We start from the raw sequence: 6,000 nt of genomic DNA, 5'->3' as shown, positions 1-6,000 counted from the left end.
CTTTATTTTGGCCCTTGAGCTGGTTATTTTGTTCTTGGTTATTGAGTTTATGGTGTTCATGACTTTTTTTTTAAGCCTTTTTATTTTGCTCTGTGAGCGGTGTTTTTGGATTTACTTTTGTTTAATTAAAACGCGCAACCACGCTTATACTGCAGGCTTCCTTCTTTCTGTCCCTGCCGATACCACCTGGGCCCACAACGCTACCCTGTCACAGACCCTTTACATGTCATTTCAATAGCAAACTCAACGGACATGCAGATGGCCATGTCCACAAAGCATTACGCTGTGCTTAGTTAACACTGTAGCACAGAAAACAATATATTGATGTTAAAAAGATCCACATAGATAATGTAAGACCTCCCACAGGCACCTACGTTGCTTCTTGCTAGTTTTTGTAAGATTTTCTGGTTTGTTCTTTTTATTTTACGAAAGAACGATGTTAACTGTTTTGTAAATATGACCCACGCTGTTTTGTTACTCCACACATTACCTTTGTATTGCTTCATTTAGTAGGTGACACAGTAATGTATTTTCTACAGTACATGATTTAAACGCATTCAAAACCAAGATGAAAATAATCTACAATAAGGGTTAACATACAGTCTGTGCTAGACTTCATAAGTGCCAAATATTGTATGCCTGTTTACTCTGCAACAAAATATAGCTTGCTGTGAAAGCCAATAGTGTATACTTGCAAGTCAATAGGTTCATAGCTTTAAGGTCTAGTTTTTATTTTATTTTACTGTATATAAAATTAGATTACGTTTCAAAGGTACAAAATCAATATCCCTTCTGTTAATATTTTTAGACATTGTAATTTGTTTAGATCCCATACCAAGTTCAGCCTAGCACCAGCCTTCTTTTTTCATGGAAAAATCAATGCAGCATAAATGTTTTTAAACCCCTCTTAAATCTTTTTTTTTTTTTCCAATTATAGTACTGCATTTGCAGACGCTCATAAAGCTCTTAGTGCAATTCCAAAAATATCAACAGCAAAATTATTTTACATGACTGTTCTGGCTGTCCATTACAGTACATATATACATACTGAGTTAAGAGATAAACACATGGATTCAGCATGTCAATATATCATTTACGAATTGCAAAATACTTATAATTCTTTCTACTGTGGCATGTATAAGGCAATTCATGCAAGGAGGGGCTGATAAACAGCAGGTCTCTAAATTATTAGCTGAAGAAATGCAATGGTGTGTATGATTTATTAATGTATTTGTCCACATCTGTTCCATCATGAAGTCTGTTTGTCTCGGTGGAATTGCGGCTGATTTGTGAGTCAAACAGACACAAGTAATCTGCAAATAATAGATCGGAGTTCACAGTGTAAAACTCTGTATTCTTTGAAACAACGAGGGGCAGTAAAAGGCAACCTGGTCTGACAAAATTGTGCCATTTTACTTTAGTTGTATACCATTTCTGCTTCTTCCTCTTCCTGCTTTTGTGTGTACAAAGCAATGCTTTTTTCTGCAACCTCTTCTATAAAAAAAGGCATCTGTGTTGTTTGCGTATAGGAATCACACCACCATAGTATAGCTGCAAGTATCTAATCGATGATTCTATATGATGGCTCTCTTAATATCCACACTGACCTCGTAGAATCTTTATCAGATTACCATTTTAAGTGGTTATATCCCTGGTCCTGTCTATTGGTATAATACATTAAATTGGTGTTACCTCAGCACTTCCGTGATGCTCAGCATAGTCCTTTGCAATGGGCCACTACCTGCAGTGGCCCTATGATTACAATGTATCATTTCTGAAACAAAAACGGAGGATGTTATATTAATGTACCTGACTAGCTCACTCAAGAGGAGAACTTGCACATCATGCAACACTCTTTAAACAAATTGAACATGTGCAATTCCAGGCACAATATCAATGCCCATTTGTAAGGCCGAGTTGGATGAGGGCAAGAGTTAGACGAGGTTATATAAATCAGAGATATTGATTACATTGTTAATGATTTATCTAGAATTCCCTCTGGGAGGCTCATTCCCCACTTCACTTGCCATGACTGAAAGATTTAGTTTACTTAAGTGCACACAAATTATGGTAATTGCACGACCACCAACCTCTCTCACAAAATGTGTGGAAATACAGCATATAAGACACCAAGGAAAAATGCCTGGAATGAAATGTCCAATCTATCATCAAAACTGACAGTGGACGTCTAAACCAACATTGTAAAACCTCACATCTTCTTTTCCCATGCTAAGTTCGGTAAAGGTTAATAATGGTGACAGTCTTATTTTGGCCTGTTTTATAATTTATGTACACTGCACTATCATATTTAATAAGTCATGTCACTGTTTTACCTTTCTTCCCTTCCTCTTCTGCGATGTGTTCAGTTTATTGCTTCAATTAAACTGCTTGTGTAACCCCTCTTTCTTTGGCTCCAATTTATTTTCGAATAGAAAATGATTAATTAATTAATGCAACTTACTCAACCTCCAAGTTTAGTTTGAAGAGGATAAAATATTGCACCTTTATAGTCAGACTGCGCCGCCATGCATTGAGATATACATATAAATATGTCAGTCTGACTGGAAAACAATGTAATCCTGTGAATAACTACACACACAATGCTTACAGGTATGGGAAACTAGGGTAATGATTGAAAGGCTATAAATGTGACAGATGCATATTGTTCAATTGCATATTAAACCTGTCAACAATTCTTATATTGTTCATTAAATTTATAATGGTCTTGTCTTTTTGCAGGCTAATAAATCATGTGTTATAAAACATTTTGTGGAAAAAGCCAATGGACTGACTTGAGGCTTAAGGCACAACCTTAAAGAGAAACCCAGCACTGTAATCTTCTGTGTTGGGTCTAAGTTTGTTCCTGACACCTCCCACACCTTACATTCCTTTGAAGAGGATAGCGGTTTGATCTAGCTAGTTAAGTGTTTTGATTGGACCATGTGTCAGGATTTTGGACATAGTTCATTGAAAGTGTTGTTTCAAGCTGCAGTTGAGATGCAACTTTTCTTCCTATAACTTCTGTAGCAGTAGTATTTCCTGGAACAAAACCCTGTGTTGTTTCTGAGTTTCACTCCAGTGGTCTTGCAGCAACCAGACCATGTGACATACATCAATTAAGTCATTCCATGCTAGGATACAACAGTTTCTCTTCTTTCGTCTACAGTCTTGTGCTTGACAAATTTAGTTTCACTCCCTGTCTGCCTTTCATATAACACTTTAGGATAAACGGAAAGGATAGTACAATATCTACAGTGAATCCCAAATGAACAAAAAGATGATGAAAGTGTGAAAGGAAAATCACTAGTCCTGAATAATTACATTGGTTAGTCAGAAAGAAAGGATTGCTATTTTTTTTAATATGATTTTTGCACTACGAGTGATTTTCATAAATAGCATTTGAGATGATAAAGTAGGAGATAAGAGTCTGCCTAGGAAAACTGATTATCCCCATCTTTCATGCTCAGAGCAATCAAAATTGTAATATTCATTCTAAAATCTCTTAAAACAGGATTTCATTGTAGAATGCTTTAGCTCTACACCGGTACACATGTTCTCATACAGTACCCAGTCATTGATTCCTAACAGTTGCCTTATACTATATAGCTAATAAATAAAAATGGTTATAAATACTGCTATGAACGGGATCATGAATGCAGGTTAAAACATTAATTCTTAAAATAGCTTTCTGTAGCCAAAAGTAATTTTGCATGCAGACTAATATGAATAAAATATGAGGTCACAGTGCAAGAGAACTTTATTTAGCTTACTGGAAAGAAATGTGGCATGCATAAGAAACAAACTGAAGCCTGGAAGATGATGTGAAGCGACACATTGAGACATACAGTTAACCGCAGAAACACGAGGTTAAGCAGCTTGAAAAATGGGCAGTCGAAATGTACTTTAACTTTAGTACAAACAGTTTATTGGTGTATCTTAAAAATACATTTTGGGTTCTGTTCAATCTAGGAAAATACAAATCCATGCCACAATCAATGCATACATTTTAGAAAGGTGTCAATTGTCTGCTGTTTTCTTGATGCTATTCATATAGGAAAAAGATCCATGCGAGACCAGATGTGTTACTGATTATGAAACACCCTCAGGTTCCAGCACACTATGGAAACTATAAGCAGGTCAAACAGATTTCAAGACTTCTCTGATGATGCTTAGAACTCAATGATGGGAGTGGTAGCAATAAATAAACACAGTAAATGCTGCTTGATTTTTATTATGAACATTTTGGCTCCTCTGTGTCTCATTTGTAGATAAATAAGTGCTTTTCTGTTGTACACGCTGTGAGCAATGGGTAGGGAGAGGCTGGTTTGCTAAAGATCCTGGGTATTTAAAAGCTTGTTTATTTCCTTTTAATGAAAACCTATTTGCATAAATCAAAACTGTAGCTGTGCTACAGCAGAGTCTCTCTATCATAGCATTGCAATAAAGTAATAAAGGTGACAGATGACAGCATTTAGATTTGTATTTGTATTTTTAACAGTAAGGAAAGTTCAATCGGTGAAGGTGGTTTTACATCTGAAATTTCCACAGCATAGAAGGTTTATAAAGTTGTAATCTGGGGAATGGTTTCTTGAAGGGGTAATTAAAGTCTTACCATGACATGTTTTTCTGATTATTTGTACTGGGAGAGCACAGTGTGTATATTGCCATCACTTGCATTGCCACACTCTTACTTTGCAGCACAGTGCATTCATAGCATGGTGGCAGGATACAGATGGGTTTTATCCAAGTAAGAATGGGACTTGTGACAAAGCTGATGTCTTACTGAGATGTAAGAAATGCTTAAGGCTTGGTTATTGCTCCTTTTAAAGAAAAGATTCAGCTATGTTTCAATACAGAATTGATTACTGCATACAGTTACATGATTTCCACTGCAAAGGTTTGCACCAGCAAGAGAAAAACATACTGTTAATATACTTAAAATGTGTGAGAACCCATTTTGTTGCACTTAGGGATCCTTGCATTGTCAGTGTCATTTTGTTGCACTTAGGGATTCTTGCATTGTCAGTGTCACTTTGTTGCACTTAGGGATCCTTGCATTGTCAGTGTCATGTAGTTTTGAAATAGTAACTGATTGGGGTAACACTTTACATTAAGTATCTCTAATCAATGTGTATTTACATAGTAGTTAGTAGTTACACAGTAAATACATGTTTACTGTAAATACATTTTTGCATGATATATATAAGTACACATTTATCAGAAAAGGGTTAGGTTTAGAGTTAAAGTCTCCACATACCAGACGCGATGTGATTTGTCCAGCGATAAAATGGTATTTTTGCTGCAACACTACCTTTCCCACCAGTGGTGATGTCATAGCAAATCCCCCCCCCCCCCTACCACCACTATAAAAATATATTAACAAACATTATTAATAACAATACAACCAGCACTATTGGTGTGTCTGTACGAGACAAAACTAGTTAAAATGTATTCGAATTAGGTTCAGTTTTTTCAATACAATATTACAAATAATAACTCAGTTACTAGTAAATACATAAACATACACACACATGGTTTAATTATGATAATTTATATATATATATATAGTGGACAAAAAAATGGAAACACCAATGTAAAGTCACTTAATAGGGCGTTAGGCCACTATGGTATCCCGCTCTGTGGAGTTCTCGGCGGACCGTTTTTGATGAAACTGGCTGCTTGCTCCCCAGGTTGAAATTTGCAGTCAATTGATCTGCAGTTGCTCGCCTGTTTTGCCTTGCACTTCAAATTAATGCACGGATATCACGATCATGGAGTATGCGCTTCCACCCACTGTTGCCCTTTGCTGATGATGTCTTTCCCTCAGCGTTCCATGCCAACATCACCTTAGACACTATAGCTCGTGAAACATCAACAATTTGAGCTGTTTTGGTCACTGAAGCCTCTCCTCTTGCAGCCACGCAAGCCATAATTATAGGCAACCAGGCCTGTCCAGCATTTTTATACATGACCCTAAGCATGCTGGGATGTTATTTGCTT

This window comes from Acipenser ruthenus, chromosome 13 (assembly GCF_902713425.1).
Source record: "Acipenser ruthenus chromosome 13, fAciRut3.2 maternal haplotype, whole genome shotgun sequence".
In the NCBI taxonomy this organism is placed as follows: Eukaryota; Metazoa; Chordata; class Actinopteri; order Acipenseriformes; family Acipenseridae; genus Acipenser; species Acipenser ruthenus.
The sequence above is the reverse complement of the archived record's forward strand: the minus strand, read 5'-3'. Positions refer to the sequence as shown.